This window comes from Suricata suricatta, chromosome 10, assembly GCF_006229205.1.
Source record: "Suricata suricatta isolate VVHF042 chromosome 10, meerkat_22Aug2017_6uvM2_HiC, whole genome shotgun sequence".
Lineage (NCBI taxonomy): Eukaryota > Metazoa > Chordata > Mammalia > Carnivora > Herpestidae > Suricata > Suricata suricatta.
In genome coordinates this window covers 40136746-40149397 of record NC_043709.1, presented here as the reverse complement: position 1 = coordinate 40149397, position 12652 = coordinate 40136746, and the positions used below count along the sequence as shown (strand labels likewise).

At 38.2% G+C, this 12652-nt stretch overlaps 1 long non-coding RNA gene across 3 annotated transcripts in view; it reads left to right on the top strand.

Moving 5' to 3' along the window:
• Positions 1 to 12652, top strand: part of LOC115303364 — a 112416-nt gene that overhangs the window by 52547 nt on the left and 47217 nt on the right. For 2 of the 3 annotated variants that reach the window (XR_003913997.1, XR_003914000.1), the window contains exon 3: positions 6031 to 6178. The exons of the other annotated variant lie outside the window; for it this stretch is intronic. This is a non-coding gene — a long non-coding RNA (uncharacterized LOC115303364). Of the gene's footprint in view, positions 1 to 6030; positions 6179 to 12652 lie in introns of those variants that run through there. 3 annotated transcript variants of the gene reach the window in all.

Genomic DNA, 12652 nt, shown 5'->3' with positions numbered 1-12652 from the left:
GCAGGGCCCAGATACAGGAAGGACAGGTAGGTTTTCTGAAAGCAAGCGCCCAAACTGGCACTGCAGTAGAGCAGCTCTGGACTAGCAGCGATGTCGGGGAGGTGAGGCAGAGACTTTTAGGATAAACTGAGATCCCACAAGGGGACTTGTGTGGTGCCAGGCCAGTAACATTTGAAAAAGAACCAAATAGATGATTGGTGGATAATCACGGCAGTGAAAACTCAGTGAGTTAATTAGCAGATTACACATGGCAGAAGAAAGTTGTAGACTAGAAGATAGATTTGGAAAATGTAGCATAGGATATGGAAAGAATAAAATATTAGTAATGAATAATATTCTCCCATTTTGTAGAAAAGTCAGTCAATGTAGATAAAAATAACACTGACAGTAATATCAGTCCTTAAGTGAATACCTTCTACTTGCTAGGAATATGTTATCTTAATTAATTTTCACAGTGATCTGGAAAGTACATACTACTACTGTTTTATTAGTGAGAAAGTTGAAGGCAGAACTTGAAATTGAATCTGGCTTATTTGACTCTCAAGCCTGCCATTTTAGGAAACATGGCTATGAATTGATTATAACCAATTTTACTTGCTCTGTTTTTACTATTTTTAAAAATGTGTTATTTGCTACTTTTTACTAACATTCAAATAAGTGGTAAAATCCATACTTTTTAAAGTCCCAGCTTTCTCTATATTTTCATGTTATAAATGGGACGATTAGTTCACTGAATTTTTGATTCATAAAATTGTTTCACTTGGATGCCTCCTTTAAAAAGTAATATAGGTCAGGCAGGATGCCTATGTGGCTCAGTCGGTTAAGCGTCTATCTCTTGGTTTCAGCTCAGGTCACGATCTCACGTTTTTTGGGATCGAGCCCCATGTTGGCTCCAGGATGACAATGTGGAACCTCTCTCTCTGCCCCTTCCCAGCTGCCTCTCTAAATAAATAAATAAATAAATAAATAAATGTAAAAAAAAAAAAGTAAATTAGGTCATGTAAATGCTCTGCTCAAAACGTTCCATGGTAATAAAAGCCAAGATACTTACCATTGCATGTAAAGCCCTCATAATCTGGCACCCCTCATTGCTCTCAGGCTGTGCTGGCCTCTGAACCTTTCCATTTGCTGTTTTCTCAGACTGTAATAGCTTTCTCTCAGATATACACTGGCCTCTCACTTCTTCCAGGTTTCTGCTCAAATGTCATTGCATCAGAGAGGTTCCTTGACCCACCTGTCTAAAAGTAGCATTCTTTCAGCCCATTGCACTTTATCTTCACATCCTATCATGTTTGTGTGTTTAGAACTAACTTCACATTATGTGTTCTGTAGTCCTGTTATATGGTTATTTACTTATTTGTTATTGCCTGCCTCCCCACATTAGAAAATTAGAATGTAAACTCCATGAGGATACTGGACAAATGTTTCTTGAATGAATGAACAATGTGGAAATGTGTAGAGTGAGTTTCTAGGCAACTTTTTTTTTTAAAGTAGGCTTCATGCCCAGCACAGAACCCAAAGGATCTCACGACCCCAGGATCAAGATTGAGCTGAGATTAAGAGTCGGATACTTAACCACTTAACCGCTTAACCTCCTGAGCCACCCACGTACCCCAGAGTGAGTTCCTAGGTAACTTTTATCTGCTTGGTGGTTCACATGGTCTGTCTTTATTAGAATCACCAGGGAACATCCTATAAATACAGATTCCTGGGCACCATACTTAGAGATTCCCTGGATTTGAAAGTAAGGATCCAAGAATTTATAGTTATTAATGGTTTGTATTTTTCAATTGATTCCTTTACCAGAAAATTCCTTCATACTTAGTTTTATATGTAGGGCAACCAGAGGTCCTGTTCAGTTGTTTGTATGATTTGGTAAGTCTGAAAAATTGGACTGGGTAGTTCTTCTAAGATAAAAATTTCCCCTAGACATGGTACCCTTTAATCAGAGGTGTGGCAAGAGGGTATCAGTATTAGATATTATTCTTTCAGATTTGCAACACAAACATGTAGCTAGTAGCAGGTAGAAAGAGTTTCCAGCAGAGCCTAAATGGTAAATTTCCTCTAAGTTTTTTCACGCTGCAAAGTCTTGTGTCATGAATACTGCAGCAGTGGCCTATGGTCATCAGCTGATTGCAGGAAGATGAGAAGCTTCAGTTCTGTGTCTTGGATCAGAGCAGCATAGTCCACAAAGAATATTGATGAGCCAAGGCTCAATTTTCCTCTTTTACTCAACCACCAAATGTACCCAAATTATCTTTTGAGGTCTTCAATATCTTCAGTCAAGTCAACTCTTAGATATCACTTTTTATTTGTTTTGGTTTTGATTTATTTTTAAAAATCTTTATTTATTTTTGAGAGAGAGAGAGAGAGAGATCATGTGAGTGAAGAAAGGACAGAGAGAGAGACAGAGAATCCCAAGCAGGCCTCACACTGTCAGCACAGAGCCTGACGCAGGGCTGTCTCACGATGGTGAAATCATGACCTATGCCAAAACCAAGAATTGGACACTTAACCAACTGAGCCACCCAAGCACCCCATGTTTTAGTTTTGGTTCTGAAAGTCCTATACCCTAGAATCTGGAAAGCAGGGTTAGCATGGAAGACCAGAATATCACAGAGACCGCAGAAACTGTGGGCTTAAACCACTTATTTTAGAATGTCTCTGGATGATAGTTTCTGTGTGTATTGTATCCACAATGCTGCCTTTTATTGTTATTATTATTATTATTATTATTATCATCATCTAGGGAGAGGTTGATTTTTACAAAGCTCTTCCTTATTGAGCATATTCTGTTATGATTTGATTGTCTATTGTAAGTTGAGGTGGATAAAAATCAAAGGATTTTCCCCCATGTATTTGCAAAGACCGGATAGATGGATGTACAGGTTGTATAAGGACACCAGGCCTGACAGGATGCAAGTGGAGGCTGACATCAAACTGTGCTCTAGTCATCAACTTATATGCCCTGTAAGAGACTGCAATGGCTGAGAGAAAGAGATGCCAAAGCCTCTCCATAGTTCTATATTAGACTTCAGGTTAGTATCATCTTGACTCTTGTAGACTTTTATATAGTGACGAGTTCTAGGACCAGATCACCATAGTGAACAAACAAGGCATCAAAGGAACCAAGAAACACATATGTCCATTGTTTATACTCATTCTCTATTGGTTCAAATTAGATATCAAAGGGTTCATAGTGGGCAGTAACCACATTCACATAATAAGAGTAGAAAAATCAGTCAAAAATCAGGTCCTAATTATGGAAATCATGCAGGAGTAAAATATAAATGTAACAAGTGTGGGAAAACCTTTGATTCTTGTTCATATTTTATGTAACACTGTAGAACTCACACCCAACTAAATATGTGGGTATGCAATAATAAATATGAAAACATGAGGATTTAGTGGAATAGAAAATTTCCCATTTGGAGTCAAGATCCGTTAGTAGATTTTTTGCTTATTAATAATAAACCTAATGCTTTCCTGGGCCACCTGGGTGGCTCAGTAGGTTGAGAATCTGACTTTGACTCAGGTCATGGTCTCAAGGTTTATGAGCTTAAGTTCCACATCAGACACTCTGTTGTCAGCATGAAGCTTCAGACCCTCTAACCCCTTTTGCCTCTCCTCTGCTTGCATTTTCTCCCTCTGTAAAAAATAAATTAAAAAAAAGAAAAAAAGAAACCCAATGCTTTTTAACTGCATTTTGATTATCCCTAGCAAAATACCCTTCAGTGGTTATTGGTTGAAGTATTGAAGATGAATGAGAAGCCTCTTATCATCTGAGATTTTTGTTTTTCCTAAATGTCTATTGCCTGAGGCGTAGTCCTTTGCCTTTTCTTACATTGTTTTCTATGCCTGGAATTTTCCCCCCAACTCTCCAATTTAAAATATTAAATGTCAATTTCTTTGTCCCACTGTCTTTGATTTTTTTCTAAGATGTAGTGACTCTCTCTAGTCCTAATTTCATTCTTTATTAATAAATGTACTTCAGCTCTTGGCACTATAATGGTTTGTTTATGACTTGCTATTCACTAATTTTTATTGTTGGTTTAGTTGCTGTGGGATGAATGGATATTTTGGCAGTGCTAAGAGAAAATGTTTTCATGTAGTTCAATGTTTTTAGAAACATTTGTAGCTAAAATAAAAAATAAGAGTTTAAATCAGTATTTTTCTATTGTGCTCATACTGTATGGAAAGTGCTACAGAGAAATAATTAGATGGAACCTTTTCCTTAAAGGAAGTAACAACAGTAAGGGGAGATAAGACATATAAATGACTAACTACAAAATGAGGCAAGAAGAATGTATTAAGTGTGTCAAGAGAAATACAGGTAAAGTGCTATGAAGAGCAGGAGAGGAAGACATTACTTCCCACTTCGGGTTGGAGTGGAAGGATTAAATGAAAACATTGGCCTTTTTTGTTTTGTGTCCATTTTCCAGTCTTTTGTTGTAATTAGTTTAGTAAGTAAATATAATATTGTGATTTAAGATAGGAAATATATACTGTATTAGGTCTTTCCATTTCTAGCAAAAATCCTTAGAATTTCCTAAATAATAAGAACAATAAAATAGATTTTGTTATGTTAATGAGGTGACTTTGGGAAAGCTGCTAAGTAACCAAAGAATGGAGGCTGGTTTCCAAAGGAAGGAACCAAGTGATTAGAGGGTTGGGACTTTCAGTCTCTCCCACCCACCTTCTAGAAGGGGAGAGAAGCTGGAGGTTGAGTTCAGTCACCAAAGGCCAATGATTTAATCAATTGCTTACATAATGGAGCTTTCATAAAATCCCAAAAGGATAGAGTCCCGAAAACTACCAGGTGGGTCAGCATGTGGAGATTCTGGAAGAGGGGCACTCTCACAAAGTATGGAAGCTTCATGCCCTTTCCCCACACTTTGCCCTACACATTTCTTCCAACTCATTCCTGAGTTACATCCTTTTATAATAAACCTGTAGTCTAGTAAATAAAATGTTTCTCTAAGTTCTGAGCTGCTTTCATAAATTCATCAAACCAAAGGAGGGGTCATTGGTTAGTCAGAAGCACAGGTGGCAATCTGGACTTGCAGTTGGCATCTAGAGTTGGAGGAAAGACAGACTTGTGAGACTGAGCCCTTAACCCATGGGGTCTGATGCTCTCTCCAGATAGATAGTGTCATAATTGAGTTGAATTGTAGGACGCCCTGCTGGTGTTGGAGAATTACTTGATGGTGTTGGGAAAACTACCACACATTGGAGTTGGAGGCAGAATCATTAGTGAAAAACAAAGTTAAAATATATATAACAACAGAGGAATCTTTGAAACTTGGAGAAAATAAAAGAATATTCTTGAACATTTAAGCAAAATCTAAGGAGTTTTCTATACGAATACCGTCATTACAACCTTAGTTAGCACCTGATCTTCTTCATCAATATGTAAATTTCTATGGGTAAAAATGGCATTGTTATGTATTTGCCTACATCAGGGCATAAAATTTTAGGCATCAATAAATTAAACAAACATAACAACATTGTAAACATTTTATTAGTTAAGGTTTAAAGGAGTCTTTATAAATGTGAAAGCTTTACAACTTTCTGCAAGATATAATGCCCTATTAAAGTAGTGAAAAAGGAAGTAATGGAAAAAGTTATGGACAACGTCATCAGAGAAGAGCTATTTACTTTAAAAGCTTCAAGAAATCAATGTAGAACTTTTTCTCCATGAGTATACTGAATGTGAGAGGGAAAGAGTCACATGGTATATTTGACCTGAAGGTAAATTCTACATGGGAAAGAAAGCAAGGTTATTCTCAAATGAAATTTTTAGTTTTCTTTTGAGAGTAAAATTGAGAGAAATCATGTCATAAATGAAATAAATTGTGGTAGACAGGCTAGCTGGGCACTTAGCTAGACATTTCCCTGTTTCCCTTGCAGTTAGATGAAGGTGGGTGACTGAGTTCTAGCCAATAAAATGTGAGTTGAAATGATGTATGCCACCACCAGAACCAGCCCATAAGGCTCCCCCTCACCCTATGGTCTTCTCCCTTTCTGTAGTTTGATGGAGATCAACACTAGTTTGGCAGTCATATGTTGAAGATGAAAGAGACACAAGATGGGCTGGCACTTGAGGAGAGTCATCTGCTATCAGAAGCAATCATTTAGGGCTTCATGTACATGTGAAATAAATCTTTATTGTGTTTAAGCTGTTGCACATTTTGAGATTTGTTTGTTACAGCAGCTAGTGTTACCTTAGCCAATATAAGAGGGGCTGTAAATCATTTCTTATTGATAGTGGCACACTTCAAACTAGATTAACTTACAGGCTTTCCAACAAAAATGACTGCTATATCCCACCTTTGTCTGGCTGTCAATACAACCCATCCACAGTCTTGATATGGGTCTTGGCTAAAGGTGTAATTAGCTAGGCTGTATTTGATACCATGAGGTCTTAGATCAGTTAGTCTGAATTGAATCCCATCTCTGCAACTAACTAACTGTATGGCCTTAGTCATGGTATTTAGCCTTTATTCCTCAATTTCCTCATCCATTAAATGAGGATAATAACTTCACATTAGAGTTTGTTGTAAAGATTAAAAGAGGTGACATAAGAAAATCTCTCACAATAAGGTCCCCATGGGATGTTTGGTAATTAGGTTGATCATTATTAAAATCCTGTGGGAAAATATGTCCTTGCATTTGTGTGTTTCCTCCTTTTGGAGTTCTCCTATTGTCTTTGTATTTCTCTTTTTGGATTCTCCTCTTTTTGAACTCCATTTATGAGTTTCTGTGAATTAACTCTCATGGAACTCCATGTGGCTAGTGCCATAAACTGGACATGGGGGAGCCCATCCGGTCCTGCTGGTCCATGGGAAAGGAGACTGACCTCCAGGCTTTCCTACAATATAGGCACAGGGAATAATCTTGGTTCAGCTTCAGCACTAAATTCCATTGGAGCTTACACACACAGCTCCAGAAAGAAATACTGAATGATTTTGCAACCCAGTGGCAGTTGCTGTAGCTTTGGGAAGTAGCTAGCCCAAGACACCAGATTTGGGGCATTTGCTGTCTCTTTCTGCCTGGAAGATATGACTACCATTCAGAGTTATCAGTTTCAACCTTGGTGACCTCAATTTTAAGGGGTTAGACAAAAATGTTATCTTAATAAAAGGGAATCATTAATATCAATTGAACATTGAAAAGAGTTTTATACCCTTCTGTATTGGAGTGTTTTCTTCTCATAATTCATATCTTTCCCAGTATTCTCTGTAATATCACTACTATTGATCCAGGTGTTCATATCAAAATCCTGAAGATGTCCTCGATTCCTTACTTTCATCATACCTTAGATGCATCAGGAAGTCTTATAGGCTCTACCTACAAAATATATAATTTCACCATTTCTTAGTTTTTTTTGTGGTTCCCACTCTATCTCTTACCTAATCTATTGCTCTAGTCCTTTAACTATTCTACTTCTTCTGTTGACCGACTGGAGTGTATTCTCTATGTAGCAATGAGAGTGACCCTGCTGTAAAATGTAAGACCAACATATCTCATCATTCATCCTCCTTACTCTCCTAGTGGCCTCCAGTATCCGTTCCAGTCTTCCAATGTGCTTTCTCATCCTGCAGGGAGTAGAAAATTAAAAGATAAGTTTCTTAGACTCTATTGCAGACGTGGACCCAGAGGAGAGATTAGGAGAGTGGAAGGGCAGTGGAAGTCACGTTCTGGCTGCTTGGACTATGGTCCCAGAGACCATGTTTGGGCTGGTTTGGGAGGTAAGAAATGGTTGTGGTAGCAGCAATGAAGGCTTCCTTTTCCCGGGGGTTCACAGCCACAGCATCTGTCCTTGAAATGATCAGCTCCTTTGCAAAATCTTGATTGCCCATCTTTCTGATAATGACAGAGGTAGTAGCTTTTCTGGCAGGCTCCTTTGGTGGTGGTATTCTGGGTCTCATTCCTGAAGATCAGCTTACAGTTTGCTGCCTTATTAATGGTTTTATAAGCACCCAAATCTCTTTCTCATTAAATAGAGTATTTTATGTTTCCTGTGACTGAAACTTAACTGATACACTTCTAATCACACTTAGAGTCAATCTAAAGTCCTTACCAAGGCCTAAAAGCCCTGGATGATCTGGCCCATAGTACTCTCTCTCAATGACTCTCCTTAAGCCACACTGCACTTTTGCACTGTGCTGTTTCTTGAGCACACTGAGTTTGCCCTTATTTAGGGCTTTTGCACCAACTATTCTTATTCCGCTAGCTCTATAGCATGACTCATTCACTTTTTTTCATGTCTCCACTCAAACGCCACTTTAGAGAGGTCTTTTCTGACTACCTATCTAAAATATCACTCTATCACCTTGTCCCTTTATCTTCCTTTATTTTTTTTTTCATTATACTTAGTATCTACCATTATATCATATATTTGGTTCAAGTGTGTCTGCCCATTGGAAAATAAGCTCTCTGTTTTGCTAATTGCTCTGTCCTCAAGAGGGTCAAATGATTCTTGGCAAACAATAGGCATTGCATAAATATTTTCTGTACAGATTCCCATTTTACAGACGAGGAGACTTGAGGCAAAGAGTGATCAAGTAACTTGTCCAAGCTCATACAGGAGTGGAAGCCTGATGGGGGAGCATTTACTGTCCTCTTAAGCAAGATACCATGCTGCCTATCCAGCATAGCTTGCCTCCAGTCAAGTGCTTGCAGGCTCCATCTGAAGAAAGACTGATAACACACCATTGGTGGGGTGGAAGGCAGGTACAGCAAAAAAAAAGTTGAAAAAGAAAGGGAACAAAAATGCTTAAGGATTTGCCTGTCCAAGAGAGTGATGTCCTGATCCACAAACACAACTGCCTGCCTGTGAGACAGGCACATCCCTGTGGTGGGGCCAGGTGGCAAAACGGAAAAAGAGAAATGGCTCATTGCCCCACCCATGGGACCATCCAGCTAACTCCCCAGCTCAGCCTGATTCTAAAACCACCCATTCCTGTTTTCCAGTCTCCAAATAACTGAAATGCCTTCAAAATTATCCTACCTCACTCAGCACCTAGACACTCTCTAGGTTATTGTGGATTGTTTAATACTGCGAGGGCTGATTTTTACTCTTCTTTATTTGTTTTAACTTTTTTAAAAAAACGTCTTTTTTCTTTTTTGTTCTCTCATAACTTAATAAACAAAAGCAGTTCAGTGCTAATTTTACAACATATTAAAGTTCAGAAATAACAAAAGTATTAACTTGTTCACATTTCCACTTCAGGCTACTAGAGAAGGATGTTGATGGTTTTGTATTAACAGTCCCTTTGGTCACTAGCTGAGGGTCAGGATCTCCATCATTTTCTCTCACATGAAATCTTACTGTATCTCTAGGAGTCACTTTAACCTGGTGGAAGTTCTGGAATCAGACAATCCTCAGTAAAAATGCTGGCCTATAAGTTTCTTACCTCCCTCAGGCTAATTCCTTATCTGTAGCATCAGAACCAACAAATTTTCTTTAGGGGCACCTGGCTGGCTCAGTCCATAGAACATGTGATGCTTGATCTCAAGTGGTCATGAGTTCAAGCCCCATGTAGGGTGAGGCTCAGTTGGTAGAGCATGTGACTCTTGAACTCAAGGTCATGAGTTTAAGCCCCACGTAGGGCGTGGAGCCTACTTAAAAACAATGTTAGGGCTCCTGGGTTGCTCAGTTGGTTTAGTGGCTGACTTTGGTTCATGTCATGATCTCACCACAGTTAGTGAGTTCAAGCCCTGCATCCAGCTCTGTGCTGACAGCTCAGAGCCTGGAACCTGCTTTGGATTCTGTGTCTCTTTGTCTGTTGCTCAAAAATAAATAAACATTAAAAAAATTGCTTAATGTTTAATAAAAGTTAAAAATCTTCCTTGTTGAGATTTGCATCAGTGATTATGTACATAAGAACCTGACACAAGTAATAAAACATAAACTACCAAAGGAAAGCAAGCATTTTTCTCTTTTTCCTCCATGTTAAAGCATAGCATGAAATGATTCTTCCTGTGATTGCACATGGAATTAATTTACGCAATTCAGTTCCTGAAGCATACATGCTTTCTACTGGAGATTATGCATACTTTAAAAATTGCTTGTTCAAGTGCCTGTTGCAAGATATTTCTCTTAAATATGTTTTAAGTTGATACTGTATTTTCTTTTGTTCTTGAATTTTTAAAAGCAAGACTTTTGTAAAAATAAAATAGATTTTTATTTGGACTGAATTTTAATTTTATCATGTAACACTGTGCTAGTATAATCTATTTATAGACTGAAAACTCCATCATTGTTTTCTCCCAGAATGGAGGCAGATTAGTCAAAATTTGGAGCAATACTATTCCAATGCTCTGTGCTGACTTTAGTGCCTTCCATATTAATTTTTTATTGTAAATGCTCGATATTTAGGAGGCAGGGCAATAGGTACTCTTTAACATTCTGATGGAAGTATTAATCAAAGCAATCTTCTTGGGGGCTACTTGCCTTAAGAGAGTTCTTTAAAACTTATGCCCTTGATTTCAATAATTACACTTACGGGAATTTACTCTAAGAAAATAATCAGGGAATGGTCAAGTATTTTTGACATTCATCAAAGCATCACTTGAAAGTAAAAAAGAATTATAAACATCATAAATGCTTAACAATAGAAGAATAAATATGAAATATTGTACGTCCATAAAAATCATTTTGGTCCTGAAAATCTTAGAATAGCTAGGTTTAAGAGGCAGAACAATATATGATTAAATGGCTGTAATATCTGTAACAATATAAAATAATAGATATGCTACAATTCCAATTTTGTAAAGAAAAAACTATACATATAATGCATAGAAAGATGAATGACAAAAAATACAGTTAATAGTACTCATACCTGGGTGGTAGAAATTTTATTTTTTTGTTGTCATTTTCTGTATTTTGCTAATTCCCTACAATAAAAGCGTATTGTTTTGATAGGAAACGTATCATAAAACAGACCAAAAAAAATAAGTGTAGAGGATTTCATTTAACCCTAAACTCTAGAATTTAAAGCATCAAGCAGCAGGCCAGAGCACCCCCAAGCTGCGTGTAAGTCCCACTCTTGCTGCGACTGCTCCTCATCACATCTTTCTGTGAGAAGCTAACTGGTTCTTGATATTATCGAGTCTGAGGCAAGAGGAGAAAGGCAGGAGTGCCCGCCCACAGAGCGAGTGATGGCCTCCTCCAGCTTAAGGCCCCAGCGAGAACCGTTCCTTGCCCGGTATACCCAATGAAACAGTCTGTGTTTATATCTTCTGCTATAGACTGAATCCCTCCCCCCCAATTCAATTGTTGAAAAGTACTATCCAACGTGATATTATGAGGAAAAGAAGCCCTTGGGAGGTGATTAGGCTGTAGCGCCCTTGTAAATGAGAGTAGTGCCACTCAGAAAAAACCTCAGGTAAGCTCCATTGTCCTTCCCCACGTGAGGACACAGCAAGGAGGTGGTCAGGAAGCAGGTCTTCCAGACACCAAATCTGCCAGCACCTTGATTGTGGACTTCCAGTTTCTAGAACTGAAATAAATTTCTGTTTTTTCATAAGCTACCCGGTCTATGATATTCTTTTATAGCAACCCTAAGGATGAACTAAGACATTTTCCCTCACTCTTTCCTGACACTTTCAGTTTCCCTGAGGTCCACAGTGTCAAGGCACTAGAAATATGAAACTATACTTGCTGTCTTCTTGGAGTTTGGGAGAGAGAAACAGAGATGAAAGAGCAGAACAACCTGCTGACTACGACAAAGAGATAAACAGGGGTCCAATAAGGGCTCAGAAGACATGTTAGCCCTGCCCATAATTACCACAGAAGACTTCTTGGAAGTTTATTTATATTCCAGATTTACTCCTTTACTCCAAATGCACACGTCTCTAACCCCTTAAGCCCCACAGTGGAGCTTAAAAAGTCTTGCCTTTGTCTTTAGTCAATTCCATTTCACCTTCTGATTAGCAACTTCTGAACCTTCACCCTGTTCCCTGACATAGCTCACAGCCTCCTTACCCTCAGCAGTCAAACCTGTACTTCCAGAAATATGTGCATTCTTCTTTTTGTGAGCCACTCAAAATTACATAATTTCCACCTTTCCATTTTTGCCTTTGCTACCATGAAACTCAGAATTAAAATTTAGAGTTCAATTATTATTAGAGGGTTTTACCAGACTCCCTGCCTTCTAAATGATTTATGTTTTTTAAGAACAATGATATCTCTATTTCATTAGTAAGACTAATGTCTCTCCTTTTTTCCAAACCCACTCCTTTCCTGTATTTGTACTTTCCTTTCTATCCTCCAGTCTTGGGGGGAATGCACTCAAATATATGAGCGCTGCAAGTGAACTCAATGGAATTTCTTGACTTGCCTCTCTAGTCACCTTGCTATGTGACTAATTCTTGTCTACAGACACAATAACTTTTGTCTAGTAGACAGACAACCCCTCTCTTCCCTACTACCCAACTAACCCACCCCCATGGAAAAAGCCAGTTTTGCAGCCATTTGTTAAATTCATTTCAATATTCTTTTATTCCACATAAATTTGTGGATCTCTGATTGCAGATTAGTTGTAACATCTTTACAGTTTCCTCATTAATATAATATTATTTTATATTATTAATATAATAATAATCTTTGGGGATGCCTGGGTGGCTCAGTAGGTTAAGCGTCCAG